The 24,570-nt window shown below is 43.7% G+C and overlaps 1 protein-coding gene across 1 annotated transcript in view; it reads left to right on the forward strand.

Annotated features, from left to right (window-relative positions):
- The first annotated feature begins 1,697 nt into the window (after positions 1-1,697).
- ATP8B4 (ATPase phospholipid transporting 8B4 (putative)) overlaps positions 1,698-24,570 on the forward strand; it is a 215,325-nt gene continuing 192,452 nt past the window's right edge. Inside the window, exon 1 of the mRNA XM_063449017.1 lies at positions 1,698-1,813. The gene's annotated coding sequence lies outside the window, so the exon portion shown is untranslated. The remainder of the gene's footprint in view (positions 1,814-24,570) is intronic.

Here is a 24,570-nt window from a genome sequence, read left to right on the forward strand (position 1 = left end):
TCAACTTGAGTGCATTTTTGTTCCATTTTGGGAATCTGTGTCTTTCGGTAAAAAGCACATGGAAGAAATTGTGGTCGCACTTTTTGCAAATAGATTATTTGTGAATTTTGCTATAGGCTTTAATTTCGCCTTTAAAGATCGTTCTAATGTCTATAACTGTTTATCATAAGCGTGTAAATGTAACTATTTGCTGCCCACGGTTCTAGCAGCAGGTGCACTGCTAAAGTTATATACTGAAGTAAATTTATCAAAGTATTGCTGACAGTTTTGTAAACTTTTGGTGTAATTTGTCAAATGTGTGTAGTATTCTGCCTTTTTGGCTTTATCAACCTTTCCGTCAGTTTTTTCTACCAGAAAAGTGAACCCATTTCATTTCTCTTTCTTCACCACTCTAAACGTGGCGATTTTATTGTCTGAAATGGATATTTGAGAAAAAAGTGGCAGCATAAAGCAGACATTTTTATATAGACCATTTTAATAAATTCAAACAGATTACAGACCTAACATAAAATAGATTTTTTTTTTAGAACACTCTAATAAACCTCTCCCACTGTTTATGATGAGCAACCTGTTGCTCCTAGAAATGAGAAGGCGGCACCTCCAGCAGCAAGGTAAGGGGAGCCCCTAGAGAGGGGAGTCTGGAGGGAGCAGAGATGCTGAGCCTGAAACTGGATGATCCTGCTGAGTCTGGTTGCTGCTGAGCATGTACTGAGCCTAAGACTGGCTGCTGCTGACCATGAGACTGGCTGCTGCTGATTCTGGCTTCTGCTGCTGTTCCTGATTCCAGCTGCTGAGTGTGGGCCTGGCTGCTGCTGACCCTGATTCCAGCTGCTTAGTGTGGGCCTGGCCGCTGCTGACCCTGACTCCTAGTACTAAGCCTGGTTTCTGATGCTGATCCTGACTCCTGGTACTGAGCCTCCCTGCTGCTGACCCTGACTCCTAGTACTGACCCTGACTCCTAGTACTGAGCCTGGCTGCTGCTGAGCCTGGCTCCTAGTACTGAGCCTGGCTGTTGCTTCTGCTGCCCTGGACTCCTAGTACTGAGCCTGGCTGTTGCTTCTGCTGCCCTGGACTTCTAGTACTGAGCCTGGCTGCTGCTGCTGATCCTGACTCCTAGTACTGAGCCTGGCTGTTGCTTATGCTGCCCCGGACTCCTAGTACTGAGCCTGGCTCCTGCTGACCCTGACTCCTGGTACTGAGCCTGGCTGCTGCTGGCCCTGACTCCTGGTACTGAGCCTGGCTGCTGCTGACCCTGACTGCTGGTACTGAGCCTGGCTGCTGCTGACCCTGACTGCTGGTACTGAGCCTGGCTGCTCCTGAGTCTGAGACTGGCTGCTGCTGATCCTGATTCCAGCTCTGAGTGTGAGCCTGGCTGCTGCTGACCCCGATTCCAGCTGCTGAATGTGGGCCTGGCCGCTGCTGACCCTTATTACTGCTGCTGCTGACCCTGATTCCAGCTGCTGAGTGTGAGCCTGGCTGCTGCTGACCCTGATTCCAGCTGCTGAGTGTGAGCCTGGCTGCTGCTGACCCCGATTCCAGCTGCTGAGTGTGGGCCTGGCCGCTGCTGACCCTTATTACTGGTGCTGCTGACCCTGATTCCAGCTGCTGAGTGTGAGCCTGGCGGCTGCTGCTGCCTGTACCTAGACCTGGCTGCTGTCTCTCTCACAGGCAGGAAGCACTGAGTCCCTCTGTGTGGAGCGCCTCCTCCTCGGGCTGTGACTTCACACTCATCCCCGGAGCTCCCTGCCCCACCCTGGCCCTGGCTTTCCCCGCTGGAAGATGACTATTGCCCTAACGGTATCCGCCATCCGCGGTAAGTGATGACCGGGGAGCTGGGCTGACTGTGAGTCTGGGAGCCGTGCTGCCCGCTGCCCTCCATGCCCAGCACCAGCCTCCTTCCTCCCATAGAAAGGCCTGTGTGCATGGAACCAGCCGGCAGCCTCACATTCTGTGAATGGAATACTGACCCACCACCCCCAATTAACTGGGCATCCCCTAAAACAAATCAAGGGTTAACCCCCAAATTGGGTTTCCGTACACCCCCTCCCCTCCCCCTCCTTTAGAGATCAGCCCCTTCCTCATTGCATGCAGTTGTGTGGGGGGTTTGTGTCTGGCTGTGTTTACATAGCTGCTCTATTCTCTCATCATGCTGGATTCATGTGTATATGCTTAATGTTGCTAAGATCTGTACAGTTTGTTATAGAAAGCCTAGTGTACACCTGCCAGAAAAATCCTCTTTCAAGGAATGCACACATCACCCTTTTTCATTTCTATATTTGTAGCTTCATGTCAGTATTTTGTCAGTAAACCCACACTTACTGCTTTTTTATTATTTGCAGTGGTGGGGATTAATTTAACTGGGAAATGTTTGCTGGTTACTGCTTTTTTTTTTTTTTTTTTAAATTAAGACTTTTTGTAGACAACTAGGTATATGTATTTGAAAAAGGCAAATGTTTGGTGACCATGTAAGGGTACCAGTAAATGGTACATCTAGCAGCATAGAATGCATTCTAATGTATGTCTTTTCCACAGGAGTATCTAGAACAGTGGTTCTTACACCATGGATCAGATCTCAATAGTGGGTTCCTATGCTTTAGACATTAAGCTTCTCTTGGTTGGACCAGGCACATTGTTTGCACAATGCTCCTGGCATCATCTCCAATAAATTGTTTACCGTAGCAACACTGCCACTGTCAGACCCTTCTGACAGTAGGGAGAGTCTAATGTATTTTGCGGACATTGTTTTAGTATATATTATACTGCACTTAAGGAAGGGGCTGTTGAGCTAGATTTACAGTTGAAGAATTGTTTTATTTAAGCTTACAGTCATGTCCACAGTTTGTATTCCTGTTTAAAAAAGGTTGTGAACCTCTGCTCCAACAAATGGGTAATAGGGCACCCCATTGAGAAGGAGGTTCTGTTGGTAGGTTATCTATATTTATTATAGTATTATTATATTTTATTTAGAATGCTCCAACACATTTCTGTTAAATCCAGTAATAAAAATATATCATTTAGGGCTGCATTAAAAATCATTGTGTTTCGCATTAAAGTGAAACTTTTGTGAAAAACTTCACTTACCTGAAATGGCTCCCGTGTTCATTGAGTACACCATATATCATAAAGATACATGATGTATTCAATGTAAAATATATTAATTTAATCACCTCTCCTCCCTTCCAGCGCCACTTCGTATGTGTTACTTTTCGTGTAACACCCCCCTCCTGGCTGTCCTCTGCTTCTCCTGCAGACTCCTTTGATTTGCCCTGCTTGGGGATGCATCCGCAAGCAGGGCAAACCTCCTCAGTGACTTCGGCACCCTATAGAGTTTCTATAGCAGCTACAGCGCATGTGCTGTGGCTGCTAAGGGTGGAAAGCAGAGGCATCTCCTGTGGCAGATCCTTTATGCTGTCCCTTGTCAGTCAAAGCCTTGGTGTACTGAATCATTGACTGGCAGCTGGGAGACAGAGAAATATTTTTAATAGTTTTTTCTCCTAATCTGTACATTTGCTAGCACAATGTATAGATAGAATTGTATGCTTAGTCTAATGAGCATTGTTGTTTGGGGCATGACAGGTCCCTTTAAATATGTGTATTCCATTCACTTCCACAGTTAATGGGCATTTCCAATTCCTTTATTTTGTTGTGACTAATGTGTTGTTATCCTTCGGGAGAACAGTAAACGGTTACTCTAACCAAAAAACTGTTTTAAGAAACTGCTTTTGGTCAGAGTAACCTTTACTATCCTGGTGTGTGACCCCCCCAAAAAAGGGATTAGCTAAAACATACCTATCCAAGTTCTCCTCAGCCCAATCCTCCTCGACTGGCGTCACTCTCATTCACAGTAGGGAGGGCTGAGGGAACGACAGCATGAAAAGGGAGAGTGTGTGGCCATTGGATGTCTATTTCCAGCATGCTTTGAGTTCTGATGACAGATGTCAAACATGCACAGAACTCTTGTTCCTGGCTGGCAAATGACACCCCAATGGCATAGCTAGAGGTGGAGTTACACCTATGACAGCAGAGGTGTTAAACTCTAAATGTGCAGCGTTTCATAGTGCAACACTGCACCTACAGATTCGGCACCATGACCACTTCTAAATCAGTGAAGTAGTCATAGTACATTGAGTAACCCTTTAATTTAGGTCCGCAGAGTACTATCCCTTTTTTTTTTTTTTTTTTTTACAATCGTCTGTCTTTTATGGTCACACTTTTTTGTGTGTCTGAATAGCCTGTCCATAGAAAATTATGTAGTTGTAGTTGTGCTTAATGTAGTTGTTCTGGTGTCTATAGCATAGCATGTCCCTGCAGGCTTTTTAATGCAAACACTGCCTTTTCAGAGAAATGGCAGTATTTACAGTACTGCATAGGGACACCTCCAGTGGCAGTCACTCAGGACGGTGCTTCTTATGTCAGTCTACGCTCTGCATGGAGGTGCTGAACTTTACTTAGAGATACATTGAATCAATGCATCTGTAGGAGGTGATGCTGATTGGTGCAGTGTGACGTTTTGAAGCCCATGCGCGATAGTCTCCCAATGCTTTTCTATGGGAGCTTAGGGGGGACCAATCATCTAAGCTGTTATTTAGGCCTATTGTGTCAAGAATACACTTTTGTATTCTTAACATTATAGTGTTCCTTGAACAGTTCTTCAATATAGTGCCCTTATTGACAGCATTGTATAGTTACATAGTTACATAGCTGAAAAGAGACTTGCGTCCATCAAGTTCAGCCTTCCTCACATTTGTTTTTTTGCTGTTGATCCAAAAGAAGGCAAAAAAAAAAAAACAGTTTGAAGCACAATTTTGCAACAAGCTAGGAAAAAAATTCCTTCTTGAAGCCAGAATGGCAGTCAGATGTATCCTTGGATCAAGCAGTTATTACCCTACATTGAAAGATTATATGCTTGAATATTCTGTTTTTGCAAGTATGCATCTAGTAGCTGTTTGAACATCTGTATGGACTCTGATAAAACCACTTCTTCAGGCAGAGAATTCCACATCCTGATTGTTCTTACAGTAAAAAAAACTTTCCTTTGCCTTAGACGAAATCTTCTTTCTTCCAGTCTAAACGCATGGCCTCGTGTCCTATGTAAAGTCCGGTTTGTGAATAGATTTCCACACAATGGTTTGTATTGGCCCCAAATATATTTGTATAATGTTATCATATCCCCTCTCAGGCGACGTTTTTCTAAACTAAATAGGTTTAAATTTGTTAACCTTTCTTCATAGCTGATATGTTCCATTCCTTTTATTAATTTTGTAGCCCGCCTCTGCACTTTTTCTAGTGCCATAATATCCTTCTTTAGAACAGGTGCTCAAAATTGCACAGCATATTCAATATGTGGTCTTACCAGTGATTTATAAAGAGGCAAAATTATATTCTTGTCCCGAGAATATAGATTATCCTTCATGGGGTAATTTAGAAAGTAAGCATCTGTGGTAGGACTAGGCAGTTTTTGGCTATTCAGAAGTTGTGGACTACATCTCCCATAATTCTCTTAAATGCTTTTACAGCCATAATGCTGGCAAAGCATCAGGGGAGATCTAATCCACAAGATCTGGACGGCCAAAGGTTTTCTACCGCAGGTCTATGAAATTCTAGTGATGCCACTTTTAAAAATTAAGTGAAAAAGTGGAATGGTTTGATGAACAACATGTTATAAATAACACTAGATATGTAGGTGATGCACATTACATTTAAATAGAAAACTGATGGCAACATTTTGCAATTGTCTCCTCCAGTTTGAAAAAGCCGCTTCCTTTTAAGGCTCTTTTGTAATGGCTGTAATCTGTCTTGATGTTTCAATTCACTTCTTGTTGTTAGCAAGGAATGTGAACTACACCAACACACCTAAAGGTATGAAATAGAATACAGTATTATAATAATCTTATGTTTATCATTAACATGTGATTGAACAATTGATGCAAATAATTATAACATGCAATGTTATGTATCGGAGTCTGAAAGATATTTTGAAAAGTTTAGTAACCAGGAAAAATATTTAGCAACTGTAATATATTTCATAGTCATGTGCTAGGTAAAGCAGTTGAATTAAAGGGTTAATACAATATTCTTGCCAAATTATTTAAATGTTTACATTTAATTGTTTCAGTGACTGATATGTGTGTGTGTTTTTAATTAATCTATTTACCAGTAGCCTTTCAGATTTTTTGTGATATCATCAGACTGGGCCCCTATCCATTGGAGAAACCTGCATGTAGGATAGTTTACAATTTCATCATGCTTCTCTAGCAGTCTACAATGGACTGTAACACACATCGTGCTCCATGCACATTTAGTACTGGGCAGGAATGATGGGGGTTGTACTTGATTGTAGATTATCAGATACATGTACATCATGCTTCTATGACGCTGAGCCTGATGGATGGAGCAGTTGTATTTTTTTTTTAGGCATGTACGAAACTGGAATAAAACTCACAGCCTGCTCAATGATAAAATACACAAACACACCATTAGTAAAGGTATATTGGTAAAGACAGACATATTTAAAGAACTCACACATTCTTATGATTTATTTGACGTATGTTCCCTTGTACATGGATACCAAAGATTGACTTACACATTTATTTGTTGTGAATGTACTCAGGACACAAGACGTGATCTTATTTTATGACTTGGATGCGTGTCCAAGATGTGAATCGATTATTTTATCGCATATTAGAGGTTTTTAATATAAATTACTGAATATATGCTTTTACAAGAGATCATAAACGTGTTTGAGTGAACTAGAAAGGCTTGTGAAGTGGAACCATGAATGATATCTCATTCGCTTCAAAATATTAACGAGAGCGACTTACTGGAAATGTGCAGCGCATAGATATTATTATCACATATATGGTAATATATTTTCAGATGGTTGAGCTGTTATTATCTTTACAGAAATATAAAAATTGTATTTGATTAGAACCTGCATATCCCATAAACACATGCCCAGCAGAGGTTTATAGGATATGTAGTTTTTAGGTTGGCAGCAGTTACATTGGTAGAGCACTACGAAATTTGCTGGCGCTATATAAATAATAAAATAATGATAAAATGATTGAAACTTATTTCCCGTTATCAATTTAGCAATGGCTTCATTTACAGTATGTTAATGGAACACTGAGCAAATGTACAAATTAGGCTGAATTTGTATTTCTGTGGAAGGCAGTGAGTTGCTTAGAAAACCTATGAATGAGCTGCCTTCATTTGGCTTAAAGGAACACTATAGGATCAGGAACACAAACATATATTCCTGACCCTATCTTGTTAAAACCACCATCTTGCCCAGGGGTGGGGAACCTTTGGCCCTCCAGATGTTGTGGACTACTTCTCCCTTGATGCTTTGCCATTGTTACTGTAAGATCATTATGGGAAATGTAGTGCAAAACATCTGGAGGGCCAAAGGTTCCCCATCCCTAATCTAGCCCATTCCCCCACCCCCTTTCCTCCCTAAATATAGTAAAATCTTACTTCAAACCTGCAGCTGCTGCCTCTGTCTCTGATCTGCCTGCTTGACTGACATCATTAGAAGTAATTCTCTGAGGCAATAACAATGCTTTCCATAGGATTGGCTAGGACTGTCAAGGAGGGAGATCAGGGGCAGAGCCAGAACAAGTCAAACACAGCCCTGGAAAATCAGCATCTCCTCATAGAGATGCATTGAATCAATGCATCTCTTTGAGGAAAGTTCAGTGTCTGCATGCAGAGGGTGGAGAAACGGAATGGCCCCAGGAAGCACCTCTAGCAGCCATCTGAGAAGTGGCCAGTGGAGTTATAACTAGGCTATAATGTAAACACTGCATTTTCTCTGAAAAGATAGTGTTTACTGCTAAATGCTCAAAGGGAATGATTATACTCACCAGAACAAATACAAAAAGCTGTAGTTGTTCGGATGATAGTGTCCCTTTAAAGGAAACAAAGTTAAATGTCCTTACCAGCAGAAGATATGTGCGGCAAGAGCTGCGCGCGCATTCAGCCGGTCGCATAGGAAAGCATTTACAATGCTTTCCTATGGACGCTTGCGTGCTCTCACTGTGATTTTCACAGTGAGAATCACGCAAGCGCCTCTAGCGGCTGTCAATGAGACAGCCACTAGAGGATTTGGGGGAAGGCTTAACCCATTCATAAACATAGCAGTTTTTCTGAAACTGCTATGTATATAAAAAAATGGGTTAACCCTAGCTGGACCTGGCACCCAGACCACTCCATTAAGCTGAAGTGGTCTGGGTGCCTAGAGTGGTCCTTTAATTTTATGACTCAGGAGATCTTGGCACAAAAATTAGTTTTCTCAATTCATGGTCTAATAAATATGACATCTAATTCAGTTACTTTTTTACTGCCACCCCTTCTTCCCCTCTGCCGCTTGTGACGTCTGTGAGTTGACCCCTGCTGTTGAAGCAAGGCTGTGTTAGTTTTATATGCTGTTTTTATTTTACTTCTCCAATCGGGATTATTAAAAGATAAAATATTTAGCAAAAGTCTTGTTGCTCAGTATGTCAATTGCTTGTCAATTTACAGTTATAGATTTTTTATATTTATTAGTTTTGTTTTTGCTTATTCCTGCTAGGCTATGTTGTTTTGGTTGGTATTTTTTAGATTAATATATATTTAATTTGTCCCCTTCTTTGTCCTTTTTAAAAGGGAAACTTAGTGAAAATTTCTCAATTATTTTGAATGCATTAAAAAGATGAAGTAGATAAGTAATACACAAATTATTGTTTTAACCTGTACTCTTGGTGGGTATTGCAATTAAAGGAGCACTATAGGGTCAGGAACCCAAACATGTATTCCTGAACTTAACCCCTTAAGGACACATGACATGTCTGACACGTCATGATTCCCTTTTATTCCAGAAGTTTGGTCCTTAAGGGGTTAAAGGGTTAAAACCACCATCTAGCTACCCTGGTCCCCTCATGCCTCCCTAAATATTGTAAAATCTTACTTGTATTCAAGTCTGGAACTGCATGCTTTGTCACTGTTTCCTTTAGACCTGCCCACTGCCTGCTGACATTAGCAGAAGTGGTAGCCTGATCCAATCACAATGCTTCCCCATAGGATTGGCTAAGACTGACAAGCATTGGCTAAGACTAGGCCTATCAGTGGCAGAGCCAGCACAATTCAAGCACAGCCCTGGCCAATCAGCATCTCCTCATAGAGATGAATTGAATCAATGCATCTATATAAGGAAAGTTCAGTGTCTGCATGCAGAGGGAGGAGATACTGAGTGTTTGGATGCATTTTAGGCAGCCATGACCCAGGAAGGATCTCTAACAGCTATCTAAGCAGGGCCGTCTTTAGCGCGGGGCAAACGGGGCAGCTGCCCCGGGCCTAGTTGCTCCTGGGGGGCCCCAGAGCAGCTGCCCCGTGGGCCCCGTGATTTCAGCAGCCCCCATGTACCCGGCGGTGCAGCCGCACCAGCCCGCCAACTAAGGAGGCCCCCCGGGTGGCCCATGCACTAAGGACCATGTGGCAGCAAGGGCCCGGTCGCGCGCTGTGACGCTTAAACAGCACAACCGGGCCCCTTCCTGTACCGGCTGGGAGGAAGTGAGTACCGCTTGTCACTTCCTCCCACCGGAGATAATAGCCGCGTGGGAGGAGGAAGGCAGGGAGGAGGGGAGTTCTTCAAGATAACTCCCAACTGCCTCAGCCTGCCACTGGACCCCAGGGAAACCACCCTCCATAAAAAGGTAAGAACCTGGAGGGTGGCTAAGTGTATGTCAGTATGTCTGTGTGTGTGTGTGTGTGTTAGTATGTGTGTGTGTGTGTGTGTTTTAGTATGTCTGTGTGTGTGTTAGTATGTGTGTGTGTGTTAGTATGTCTGTGTGTATGTGTGTGTGTTAGTATGTGTGTGTTAGTATGTCTGTGTGTGTGTGTCTGTGTGTGTGTGTCAGTATGTCTGTGTGTGTGTGTTAGTATGTGTGTGTATGTCAGTATGACAGACATACTGACATACACACACTGACACACACACAGACAAACTGACATACATACACACACACACACACACACACAGACACACTGACATACATAGACAGACACACTGACATACACACACATACATACACATACACACACACACATACTGACATACACACACACAGACATACTGACATACATACACAGACATACTGACATACACACACACAGACATACTAACACACACACACACACACAGACAGACATACTAACATACACATACACAGACATTCTGACATACACACACACACACACAGACATACTAACACACACACACACACACACACACACACACACACATACTAACACACACAGACATACTGTGTGTGTATATGTCTGTGTGTTTATGTCAGTATGTCTGTGTGTGTATGTCAGTATGTCTCAGTGTGTGTCAGTGTGTGTGTGTGTGTGTGTATGTCAGTATGTCTGTGTATGTCAATACGCCTGTCAGTGTATGTGTCTGTGTGTGTGTCTGTGTGTGTCAATATATCTGTCAGTGTATGTGTCTGTGAGTATGTATGTGTCTGTGTGTGTATCAGTATGTCTGAATGTGTGTCAATATGTTTGCCAGTATATCATTTTGTGTCAGTGTATGTGTGTGTCAGTATGTATCTGCAAATGTTTTAATATGTCTGTCTGTGTGTGTATGTGTCAGTATGTCTGTCAGTGTGATTGCAGGTTGGGTGTAATGGGGAGGGGGGGGGGGTGCAGTGACAGGGCCCAGGGGGCCCAAGAAGATGCTTTGCCCAGGGTCCTATTCATATTATAGACGGCCCTGTATCTAAGGAGTGACCAGTGAAGATATCACTAGGCTGTAATGTAAACATTACATTTTCTCTGAAAAGACAGTGTTTACAGCAAAAAGCCTGAAGGGAACGATTCTACTCACCAGAACAAATGCAATAAGCTGTAGTTGTATTGGTGACTATAGTGTCCCTTTGAAGTGGTTTGCTGTAGCGAGTGTTCTTTTTAATTGTTCTGAATTCAAGAGACAATATTTCTATAAAAATAAGGTATAACCCAAGGTTTAAGATTTCCACTTGAGACTAGCCACTGGCGAGTGAAAATGCAGTACTGGTGAGTGACATTGCTATTGGTGTATAACTTGAAATGTTAAGCCTTTATTCATATATGCCTGTGTAAAGAAAAACATCCACAGACTAAATCCTGGTCTAGATATAACTGTAAGTGATCTTCTGTAGTTCATGGGCAAACATTAGTCAGTTAAAAACCACCAAAGAAACTGGAGAGTTTTCTGGGGCTGAATTTCCCTGAAATACACATTGACAACAAGACGCTGTGAATGGAAAGGAAAACAGATCACTAATAAAACATATGATACCATACAAAACAACAATAACAATTATAAAGACATAGAAACATAGAATGCGATGGCAGAAAAAAAACATTCGGCCCATCTAGTCTGCCCAATTTTCTAAATACTTTCATTAGTCCCTGGTCTTATCCAATCTAGGATAGCATTATGCCTATCCCATGCATGTTTGAACTACCTCACACCCTTACAGCTCGAAGGCTGTTCCATGCATCCACTACCCTCTCTGTAATGTAATATTACTATTGCTGACTATGTCCTCTGGTTGTGGTAGTTTTTCTTCTTTTAAATATACTCTCCTCCTTTACTGTGTTAATTCCCTTTATATATTTAAATGTTTCTATCATATCATCATTTTAGTATGTAAAGGGAATTAATACAGTAAAGGAAGTGATATTCCATTGGTTAAAGTTCTCTTGTTATTTTTTGGGGACAATTGTTTTATACAATTCAGGCTTCAAGATGATTATTCTTTTTTTTTTGGGGGGGGGGGGTATTTTGAACATGCTTAAAGGCTACCAGATTGACTTTGAGATGTGTTGCATTCTACAGTAAAAAATGAATAGTGTATTTTGTTTTCTAGCAAGCATGTTTAGATCTGTCATGGCGTCCGCTGGCCGTGCTCCTAGTTAAGCGAATTGTTGGACCCATTGGGGCTGCACATTGTTGCGGCACAATCCCACAAGGTTGGAAGAATTAGAGATGCCAGCCACTGCGCATGCTTGCGAACGTGCGTCATCACCTCGACGTCATGCATGCACGTTACGACTTCAAATGACCACTGTAGATCATTCAGAGCCCTATTTAAACTCTAAATTGCTATTTTTCAATGCCTTGTCGTGGTTTTCAGTTTGGTTATCTGAGAGCTCTTTATTTATAGATTTTTGTGTATTTTGACCTTGGCTTCTTCTTTGACTAATCTGACTTCTGTATCCCTTGACTTTTGGCTTGTGTACCGTTTATGTACCTTACCTCTGCCTGTCCTGTACTTTTCTATAATTACATTAAATCTGGCCATTCTAAGGTCCAGTAGTACGTTTTAGAGTTTATTTATTTGTTTATATTTGTTAACTTACGTTCTGCGTGTTGTGTATTAGGCTATCCTGGCAAGATGCACACATTGCTGCTCCTTTACTGTGTCCTGGTCATACACAAGTGTATGTTGCATGTTCAGTGTGCTGGTTAAAAGCAACACCCACCCTAGGCAAGGCTACCTGGTTGTTGTCAATAACGTCATCCATATTTATGTAGACTAGTTCATCAGTTGTCATAAACAACCATGGGATAGAAGCATAGTTAATACAGTATTAGTATAAATCCGGAGAAAAGAAACAGATTACATTTTGAACAAAGACAAAACTTAATGATTTATATCACTTTTTTCATGGATGTTAATGTCTGTCAATCTGTGATGGTAGTCTGTAAAAAGTGGCACTCTAACCATCATAACCACAACAGTTCTATGTAGTGGTTATGGAGCAACAACCTTTTCAGGTCTATGGTCCCAGTTTATGTCAAAACTATTTCGAGTGGTTTGACAAAACATGGGCTCAAATACCTTAACCCACTGCTGTAACTCGACAAATGCTAAAATTTATGTCTAGACCAGGGGTAGGCAACCTTTTAGCAGCACTGTGCCGATATAGGAGTGTGATGTCCCGTAGCGTGCCGGTCCTATTTTTTTAAATTGAGGTGTGTATGCTGCCGTATTCTGCTTGTGTTATTTTTACTGTGATTGCTTTGTATCGTTGTATTTGTGCGTATAGGAGCTATTATATTGTATATGTTCATTAGTAGTTTATAGTATCGCGTATGATACATATGAATGTGGGCTGTATATGAGGGCTGCTTGTGAAATTGTGTGTGGCTGGATATGTCACATTGTGTGTTTGGTAGTGTATTGCATGTGAGAGGCTGCATGTGGGGTTGTGTACATGTATGTGGATTGTTAGCGGGTTACGTTTGTGCGGATTGTATGTATGTTTGTTTGTGGGCTGTTCGTATTATTTGTATGAGGGGGAGGGTTATTGTGCATTTCTGTGTATATCTAGCAGTGTGGGTGGCTTCCCTGGGTTCCAGTGGGGACCAGGCTGGCCAGGTACAGGTCAAGGACAGGAGCTGCAACAGCAGCTGCAGGCTGCTCTACTACAGATCCGAGATCACTTCCTCGTGTTGCAATACATAAATTGAGGATTGTCCTTCACCACCTTTTTGTATTAGCAGATATCTGAAGTTTTACTGGGACTCCTGATAGGCCTGGGCCTGTTTGGCTCTAGCAGCCTTGAGTGCCATGCAGAGACACCTTGAGTGCCGTGCATGGCGCTAGTGCTGTAGGTTGCCTACCCCTGGTCTAGACTGAATTGAGAGCCCGAGAGCTATTGAGGTGGATTGACCCAGTGCTCTTTCCTAACCAATGTTAAACAGCTAGGAACAGATATACCATTTCACATTAGCTATGGACAGGCAATGAGCTATAGTGTGTTTCGCACTTATACTACCTCTTTAAGGTAAAAGCCTAACTTTGGAATGATACTTGCATCAGTAAGCACACCTTGTTTCTTACTTAAATTATGGAGAATCGGGATGGGAATTGAAAATTATAGGTGAACACTTCACAGTCCTCCTATTTTTCCAGTTTAGTGAATTAAACAATGTGTAACTTCTTCATTGAAAGCATGCGACTCATTTCAGACGCTGGCAAACTGGCGATGAAGTCAGTGTGCCAACATCACTGAGGAGGTAGGCCCTGTTTGGGGAAGCTTGCTCAAGCAGCGCAAATCACTGAAGATCAGATGATGAGCGGAGGACAGCCCGGAAGTGGGTGTTAAATGTAGAGTAACACCCACAAAGCTTGAAGATATTAGCTCTGGAACAGAGGAGACATGAGTAAATCTCTATTTTTTACATCGAATACATCAAATATACATGTGTAATATGATGTATTCAATGTATGTGGGAACAATTCAAGATAAGTTTTTTTTTTGTTTTTTTTCTTGATAATGCATTTCCCTTAAAGCAAGCATGTCCAACATGTCAAACTTTACATCAATATATTTGTGGCCCGCCTGCCCTGGGCTGCTTTGTGCTCTGGCTGCGACCAGGAAAGATATTTCCTATCTGCTTCTTATCTTCCCTCCCACGGCCACAAGAGAGCAGGGTGGCTGTCTGTCTGCAGAGCAGGCCCGCCACTCTCCCTTCCCTCCTGCTCGCAGTGCCAGAGGAGCGTCTGGCCTGCTTGAGCAGAAAAGGTGTATTAATTTGAGGGAGCCAGTATATTAAATTGGGGGAGGGAGTGGGGAAGTGTATTAGTTTGGTGGTGATGGGGGGAAGGGGATGGGGGGGGGGAGGTCAGTGTATTAGAATGGTTGGGGGGGGGCAGTGTTTTAATTTGGAGAGGAATGGGTGCAGTGTGTTAAATTGGAGGACGGAGGAGGCAGTGTATTAGAGTGGTGGGAGGGGGGGCAGTGTGTTAAAATGTGTGGGGGGCAGTGTATTCCATTAGAGTGGTGGGAACCGGGGCAGTGTATTCAATTGGAGTGGAGGGAGGAGGGCAGTGTATTATATTGGGTGGAGGGTGCAGTGTACTAGAGTGGAGGGAGGAAGAGCAGTGTATTAGATTAAGGGGCAGGGTATCAGATTGGGTGGAGGCGCCGGTGTATGAGTGGAGGGGGGGGGGGGGGCAGTGTATTGGATTTGGGGCAGTATATTAGATGGGGGCAGCATATTAGATTGAGTCTGCATGGAGGTACTGAACACTCCCCATGGAGATGCTGATGGCCACGCAGCTTTTTGCACACATGCACAAGTTTGATGATCTCAGCCAAAGTGAAGAACATTTGTTTTTTATAGCTGTGCAACAGCTTACATTCACCATTTCAGGACCCATTACCAAACTTTTCTTAATATGTCAACGTAGTTGGACTGAAACATTGGTTATATGCAAATGCACATCTCCTTAAAATAAATCCGCTCTTTTGTTTACTTTGATGCTCTACAAGCGTGAAGACGTTCAGTGTCAGGCACTTTTTTTATACTGTACTTTTTTAAATAAACCTGCGTTTCTATGAAAACTGAATTCTTAGTCTTTTTGTGGCCCACATAAACTTAAACCTTGTTTATTTGGCCCGTGTTAGCTTTCAGTTTGACATGCTTGCTTTAAAGAATTCTGGGGTTCCTGGGATATTTATAATCCCACTTGACCTCATGTTATGTTTTTCTATTCCTTTCACTGTAAAACCATATATTTATAATTTTAGTACATTTATTTAATATCTTGCATGTGTGTGTGTGTGTGTGTTAGTGCAGGATGTATGCTGTGTGCATGTAGTCTGTATGCTGTGTGTGTGTGGTGTGTGCTGGCTGTATGTTGTGTGTGAGGCTGGTGTGTGCTGGCTGTATGGTGTGTTCTGGCTATATGTTTTGTGTGTAGTGTGGTGTGTGCCGTATCTCTTACTCTCACCCGAGCCAAATCTTTTTTAAACTTTATGGGTCTCTCATACATGGAGCCCATGCATCAGACCATTCAGTGTCTCCACCCTCTTTAACTTTCCTCATAGAGATGCATTGATTCAAATCAAGCAGGCAGATGAGGGGCAGAACCAGCAGCAGCAGACTGGAATACAAGCAAGAATTTGCTATATTTAGGGAGGCCAGGGGCGCTAGATTGTGGTTTTAACACTATAGGGTCAGAAATACGTTTGTGTTCCTGACACTATTTGGTTCCCTTACTCCCAAATAAACTGCCTGCCTGGCACCCGGAACTCAGTGTCCCGGGCATTGGGCGATACAAATTCCACATCTCTGTATATCCAAATCTAGGTGAGGCTGCTCTATATCAGGGATATTTACTAAAGTGAGAATTGATGGGAATTCAAAGTGAATTTCAAATTTGAGGCCAAAATAGCCAAACCAAAAACAGAAATGACTTGGATATTTTTCTAAATCAGCCATTTTTACCTAAATTTAGAAATTCAGATTGTTTTTAGTGGGTGTATGTACATTATGCTAGCCATCTGCTAAGCATGTTTTGTAAAAGTTATTCTCACCTTTTATATTCAGTGGCCACTAATTGGTAGCCACAGTATATGATATGTAATAAACAATTTAGTAGTACTTAGTAGTAGGAATTAGTATGCATAATCTTAAAAATGGCATACAGGATGCAAACATTTCACATGTAAGATAATGACTAAAACCACAGCCTTCTCAAATGATTTATTGATTTTGTAGTTGTGGTTCTTCAGTGATGAATTTGTACTGGTAATTTTTGAAATAAACAAACCATTTCAAACTTTTTTTATAGCAGTTAGCTTGACTGGCAAAAATAGTGCAATCCCATTGGTAAAGGCAGAAATGGTGATTTGGCTGCTGTGAGCAATTTACAGTGTTAGTTATTTGCAGAGGAAATATTATATTCCGAGTGCTTGGAAAAAGGTAGGTTTACTTACATATTCTAGTGTGCATGCACTGTACATCTCTCGGTGCTCCTAGAGCAGCATTGGATTGAGAACCGGAAGTGATTACTAGAGGTGTGTTAACCCTGCAATAAACACATTGCAGTTTCTACAAGACAGGGTTAAAACTACAGGGCCCATTGAGATGTATTGGTCAGGGTGCCTTTATTGGTCCGTTAAAGGTCTACTCTAGCGTTAGGAATACAAAAATGTATCTCTTTAATAAGGGAATTCCTTTTTAGACTCAGTTGTAGAAATGGAAACAGCTAGGCTGGAAATTTTAGCAGAGTTTTTCTTGTTATGCTGCTTTGGTGTAAAAGTGTGGTTTCTTTTTCAGTTCTCAACAAAACGTGAATAACGCGTGAATGTATTTTCCATGTTACTAGAAAAGTGTATGTTCGTTGGTGACGTCTGCCTGACATATATAAAAAATGGGTATTTTTTATTCTCATATCAAATGTAGCTGTTTCAACCACTGCATGGCAGTGACCAGTGATACATTCGCTTTCACTAGTAATTAGTGATGTCCCGAACAGTTCGCCGGGAACTGTTCACCGGCGAACATAGCTTGTTTGTGGCGAACGCGGCAGGCGAACATATGCGATGTTCGGTCCGCCCCCTGTTCGTCATGGAGGTGGGAGAGTCTGGGAGGGACGGTCTGCTGCTGATTGGCTGGAATGTGTCTGCTGACTGTGAGGTACAGGGTCAAAGTTTACTCAATGATGACGAACAGGGGGCGGACCGAACATCGCATATGTTCGCCCGCCGCGTTCGCCGCGAACAAGCTATGTTTGCCACGAACAAGCTATGTTCGCCGACGAACAGTTCCCGGCGCATACCATCCTGTCATCTTCTGTTTGCTATTAAACTTACTGAGTATAGTGCACTGATACAGTTAGCATTGGGAAAATCAGAATAAATTTCAATATTTTAAATTTCACCCAGGAGAACGAAGTTTGGGAACTTTGAAACTAGGAGCGGGATGGGGTAGGTGGACCATTACTGCTAGTTTATCATTTTAGAGATTACATGCCGGCCCTTAAAGAGAACTTGTTATGCCCTGAAGTTAGAAATTCCGTTTAAGTGCTGTGCAAGTGGGGATTACCATATGTTCTTGTTATAATTCCACTCTGTTCTTTAGCCACAGTGTGACAGAGCTTGCACTGCTGACGGTTAAAGGGCCACTCCAGGATGGAAGTGATCCGCATTTTAATGCATTACATGGCTCATTCATTAAAAATGTTATTCAAAAAAAAAAAAGCGAAAGAAAGCAGAAATTAAGACACTTTTAATGGACCACTCTAACATTACAAATGAGTATTTGTATGTTTAATGATAGCATTCCTTAATTTTACATTCTTTTTTAGAAAAACCTGCATTTTCACTCAGCAGTAATACAGCCCTGGGCAGTCTCTTCTCAGTTGCCAGCCCTCCTCTTCTGCAATCATCTTACCAAATGATCTCTGGTATATTCCAATGCTTCTCATAGAGAAGTTACAGGGACCTGAACTGTGAAATCACTTAAAAATTATTTACATTTAAACCTCAGGGCACTAAGACTATGCGCAGAACGCTTCTGTAGAGCTCTGCACATGGTTTGCCCTGAATGAGGTTGGCTAGTGCTCCTGTCTGTCAGCCTGCTTTGTACGCCACCTTTATACGATCGTTCGCCCCTTTTCAATGGATTCAAACTTTCTGACCTGCCCACCTACCGTCTTGTTTCCATAACTTCTATCTACCAACCTCTCTACCAAGTGTTTTCTTTTTTTTTATTTATTTATTTATTTTTGTTGTTGTGCAGGTGGTTACAGGATATCGACATACGCCACAACAGCGTGATTCAAGGTTTACAGAAGTTAGGCAGTGGCATGAACTTTTGCACATTTTTATATATTAAAGCGGCACTGTCATGCCGAACTTACCTTTCCTCAATCTCTTCCTCTTCTACCCCTCTCCCAGGATCTGTTCTTCTTTTCTTCCTGTCTTCTTTAGTTTTCTTTAAAACCATAAGACAAAGTAGGGACTCTTTGTCTTATGGGATTCCTCCGCTTGACCAGCTCTGACCAGCGGAGGAGCAAAGTGTGCTTCATTTCCGCTGGTCAGAGCAATTTTCCCATGATCCCTAGCTTTCCTCCCTGTTCCCACAATGCTTCCTGTCAGTATTGCCAAACGTCCTGTCACTTAGACAGAACGCCGGCAAAACTGCCGAATTGCATCCTAACAGAATTCTCCATTGGTGTTAGGATGCAATTCGGTACTTTGTTTGTATCGGAATTTCATTCTAATGAATGAAACTCCGATCCTATTCATTGCCGCGGCTGCATCTTGCAGCCGCTTAGTAGATAACTCCCTAATTCCCACGGTATCAGGGAGCTATCTACTAAAAGGCTAAAATACCTGAATTGGTCTTTCAGCCAACTTTACTAATACTAAGTAAAGATTACTTAGTATTAGTAAATAATATGCCCCTACTCGCTATACCGCGAGTAGGGGCATGTCTAGTAAGCAGTGAGCAGCCTGTGGCTAATAACAGAGCAGTGTGATTGGATGGATTTCAAGCCATCCAATCACAGTGCTCTGTGTCATTTTACACAGCTTGGGAAAGTTCAATTTTCCCACGCTGTGTAAAATGACACAGAGCACTGTGATTGGATGGCTTGAAATCCATCCAATCACACTGCTCTGTGTCATTTTACAAGCGTGGGAAAGTTCTTTGGAATTTTCCCACGCTTGTAAAATGACACAGAGCACTGTGATTGGATGGCTTGAAAACCATCCAATCACAGTGATCTGTCATTTTACACAGCGTGGGAAAGTTCTTTTGAATTTTCCCACGCTGTGTAAAATGACAGAGCACTCTGATTGGCTTAAACCAACCAATCATTGTGTTCTAAGCCTAATTGCAGGGCGGGGCAAGGCTTTATAAGCCTTGACCCGCCCTGCGGAGCTCAGTACGCGGCGTGCCCTCCGTGGGTGAAGATGGATTAATTTTTGTTTGCGCTCGTTTTTTTTTTTGTTTTTTTTTAAAGTGCGACGGGTTTATGGATTTTTATTTGGCCTTTTGGGGGGCTGAAGTAAGAAGAATTTAGAAAAAAGAAGACGTCAAATGGTAAGTTTAATTTTTTTTTTTTTACAGGTTAGTTATTTTATTCCCCCCTCACTATTTTTAGGGTGAGGGGGGTAGGTAGGGGATAGAATGTTTTGGGTGGGGGGTGACTAGGGGCTTGGGACCCCTAGTCACCTTGATGGGGGGGGGGTCATTTAGGGCCCCCACCCACCGCGCAAGGGTGGGGGCCAGGGGGGGAGGACAGTAGGTCCCCCCCCCTTATTGTTTTATTAGGGCCCCACCCACCGCGCAGGGGTGGGGGCCAGGGGGGGAGGACAGTAGGTCCCCCCCCTTATTGTTTTATTAGGGCCCCCACCCACCGCGCAGGGGTGGGGGCCAGGGGGGGAGGACAGTAGGTCCCCCCCCTTATTGTTTTATTAGGGCCCCCACCCACCGCTCAGGGGTGGGGGCCGGGGGGGAGGACAGTAGGTCCCCCCCCTTATTGTTTTATTAGGGCCCCCACCCACCGCTCAGGGGTGGGGGCCGGGGGGGAGGACAGTAGGTCCCCCCCTTATTGTTTTATTAGGGCCCCCACCCACCGCTCAGGGGTGGGGGCCGGGGGGGAGGACAGTAGGTCCCCCCCCTTATTGTTTTATTAGGGCCCCCACCCACCGCGCAGGGGTGGGGGCCAGGGGGGGAGGACAATAGGTCCCCCCCCCTTATTGTTTTATTAGGGCCCCCACCCACCGCGCAGGGGTGGGGGCCAGGGGGGGAGGACAATAGGTCCCCCCCCTTATTGTTTTATTAGGGCCCCCACCCACCGCTCAGGGATGGGGGCCGGGGGGGAGGACAGAAGGTCCCCCCCCTTATTGTTTTATTAGGGCCCCCACCCACCGCGCAGGGGTGGGGGCCGGGGGGGGGGGGACAGTAGGTCCCCCCCTTATTACCATTTTTTTTTTTTTACAGTGAGCAGCCACAGGCTGCTCACTGTTTAGTGGACATGCCCCTACTCGCGGTATAGCGAGTAGGGGTATTGGGGAGATTTTAATCTCCCTTGTGCTATTATGGGGGTCATATTGACCCCCATAGAGTGAGGGGGGGACATGGGGGGCTTAGGAAGTGGCGAGGAGCACTGCTCCCTGCCGCTTCTATAGTTACATATTACAAGGAGGGAGCTGCACGCCGGTAGCTCCCTCCTTGTAATAAACTGAACGAACAAACTAACACTGATACACAGTGTTAGTTTGTTCATCTGATTTTTTCTATTCATTCATTCGTCTGTCTGATGAATGAATGAATAGGTGAAATTCCCGTTCGCATGTCCAGGTGTTTCACTGGGCATGTGCGGGAATCTCACAGTCTGTGTAGTGTGGGTAGATGACGTGTCCCACAGGGACTTCACCTACCCACACAAAGATGGCGGCGCCCTGAATATAGATCGGGGCAGAAGATAAAGAATTAAAAAGAGGTAATGTGGGGGGCTTAGGGGCATTTGGGGGTGACTAGGGGGTCGATTGGATGTAGTGGAGGCGGGAGGGGGGTTAAAAAAAAAACGGGATTCGGCATGACAGTGCCGCTTTAAGAACAAGCTTGGTTAAACGAGATATTGTGTATATTTTTGTGTGTTAGGATGAATAATAGTCGATTGGGTGTAATTTATATAATCATGTTGCTATCAGTTAGATTGAAGGTGTGTGGACATTTTAAGATTCAAGAATGTTAACCCTGTTATACATAGCGATTGGTGTCTAATTTTGCATGACAGTTGGTTGTGTTCAGGGTGGTGCGTAATGTATGGAGATATGCCCAGTGGGTTACAGGTCGATGGGATTGCACCTTATAGGGCGGCCAGCCAGATATCTATGTATAGTTAACAAGATGTTGTATGTCCCAGGGGCAGCAAGATGCTGTATGACCTAGGGGCAGCAGGATGTTGTATGTCCCAGGGGCAGCAGGATGTTGTATGTCCCAGGGGCAGCAGGATGTTGTATGTCCCAGGGGCAGCAAGATGTTGTATGACCCAGGGGCAGCAAGATGTTGTATGTCCCAGGGGCAGCAAGATGTTGTATGTCCCAGGGGCAGCAAGATGTTGTATGTCCCAGGGGCAGCAAGATGTTGTATGTCCCAGGGGCAGCAAGATGTTGTATGACCCAGGGGCAGCAAGATGTTGTATGACCCAGGGGCAGCAAGATGCTGTATGTCCCAGGGGCAGCAAGATGTTGTATGTCCCAGGGGCAGCAAGATGTTGTATGTCCCAGGGGCAGCAAGATGTTGTATGACCCAGGGGCAGCAAGATGTTGTATGTCCCAGGGGCAGCAAGATGTTGTATGTCCTAGGGGCGCACTAAACCTCCAGTTATGGGAGGCAATGGTATATACGTGGTTAGGAAGGTAGCCCCACCATTTATTGCTTGGTATTCGTTAAGCTAGGCAAGGTAAACAAAGAAGAACATTATGCTCACAGACATTTATAATTCACTATAATGCGTTGGTTTACAAGTTATGCATGTTGCCCCGTTTGGTATGTTGAGGTAGGCGGGGAACATTATTATCCCGTGGAGCCTAGCATCATGGTGGTCTGTTGTCGCTGTCATCTGTGCCTTGGTAAAAAAGTTCATCTTTTTCGGGTACACCGCTGATGAGGTTACGCCAGGGTAGTGGAGTGAGATGGGTTCTCGGTTCTCCATTGTGTTGAAGTTGTGTTGCTTTGTGGCGTCTTCCACGCTGGTTAAAGTGTGGTCTTCCGTAAGTGGTGTGCGGCTCGTTGTGTGGGAGACCTGCTCCCCGGCTTGTCTGGGATGGAGGTGTTCGCTTGCGTGCCTTCAGTGTGATCCTTTGCGGTGCGGGTACTGGTTTGCTGTGTCCCCGGCTTTTCCGCATGATTTGCTTGATTCAGAGCCCCAGAGGTTGTGTGTCTTGTTGGGGCACTTTGCTGTGTTTCCCTCTGATTGTTGTGGGTATCGGTCTGGCTTGAGCTTGTAAGCGCTTTGTGTAGTGGGCGCTGGAATGTTGCAGGCCCTCTCGGTGCCTTCGGCGTGTGTGGCGTCCGCCATTTTAGTTGAGGTGTTTAGGCCACAGCTCGCGGTAGTGAGGCTGCTGTTGGGTCTTGGTTGGCCTGTTGTTGTCGTGGCCACTGGGTTAGGACTGGGATCACCCCCGCCGGTCCAGAGGGGGGGGAACAGGGCCAGGCCTGCGTCGATCCAGGCCCCCCAGCCGGGTGCTGCTGGGCGGGATAGCGGGGCAGCGGCCGTCTGCTCCGCTCACCGCCTGAGAAGGCCCCATCTCCCCCCAGGGGTTCTCTCCCCCCAGGGGACTGTAACTCGAAGAGCCAGCCTCTCCCTGGGTCCAGTGCCCCTTTTGCTCTGAGGACCCTTGCTGTCGGTCTGTAAACTCATAGAGAGACATGGTTTTTGAGGGTACAGAATGGTAGTTTGCAGGAGCTGCTCGTGTTTGCGACCATCCAGCTCGGTGGTCCGGCCCCACCCCCCACCAAGTGTTTTCTTGATCTATTGATGCTTTATTCAGATAAGGAATTGACCTCTACAGCTAAGGAACATTTGGAAAGGAAACATTAACAATAGTTTTAAATGCATCCCTATGAGAAGCATTTGACTGGAAAATACCCAACATTAACAAGGAAAGTTGTCCTTGTTAATGTTGGGCATTTTCCAGTCAAATGCTTCTCATAGGGATGCATTTAAAACAAATCTTCTCTCCAAATCTCATAAATATGGTTGTTTTTTTCTGAGAGTTAAGGATTCATATTGAAAATTCTTAATTTAGTTGTGTATTAGGTAAGGTGCCATTTTAAAAATAATTTTATTTATGTCCATTAAAATGAGCGATTATAGACAGAAGTTTTAAACTGTTTAGCCAATTACTAGATGACGTTAATCCATTTTCTGTTCCACATAAACTGTTTAGCAAGTAGTTGCATGACTAGCTTGTTAGATCGGATGTATGTTTTAACTCCCAGCAGACTTAGTTGGAATCTTTCTGAGAATAATATCCGTTGGAGTATAGCTGGGGCAGGCAACTTCCTACACTCCGTGTGATGAGACATGAATTCCCAACAGACTGACTGATGGGTTGTTGTTGTTTTTTCTGTAACTTCTGCACCTAGTTAGGGCGGAGATAAAAAAAATAAATAAATAATAAAAAACAGAAAGTTTTTCTTTATCCGGGAGTTATAGAGTACCTATAGTATGAGATTAGAGTACTGAGTGTGCTGATACTTGATGCAAAAGTTGCACCAAACTGATTCCAATCAGAAAGACAGTAGACAGCCCAGGGAGGGAGGTGACCCTGCACAAATTGATATATCCTTGGAATTAAAGGGTTACTCAAACCACCATGATCACTTCTGCTTTTTAAAGTGGTCATGGTGATAGGATTCTGGATGTGCATATAGGGTTTTTCTATTAAAAAATGAAAATATCCTTTCGACCCTCCCCTTTCTCCCTCCCCTCCTCTCACCAGCTCAGACTGCACGGATGTGCTCTAAACCAACAAACGACCCAATCAGAGGCTTTTGGGTCAGTCAAGTACAGGGATGACATCAGGGCAGGGTTTGGAAATCAGCACTGAAAGCTTCACCTGGCACAGGTTTTAAGGGGGGAGGGACTTAATAGTAATGTCCCATAAAGCATTGTAAAAATAAAGGTTGGAGTGACACTTTAACCATTTTTAAAAAGCAAAGCAACAGGTAGAGTCTCTCTAAACTGTACAGGGAGTGCAGAATGATTAGGCAAATGAGTA

The sequence above is a fragment of the Pelobates fuscus genome, chromosome 3 (genome assembly GCF_036172605.1).
Source record: "Pelobates fuscus isolate aPelFus1 chromosome 3, aPelFus1.pri, whole genome shotgun sequence".
In the NCBI taxonomy this organism is placed as follows: Eukaryota; Metazoa; Chordata; class Amphibia; order Anura; family Pelobatidae; genus Pelobates; species Pelobates fuscus.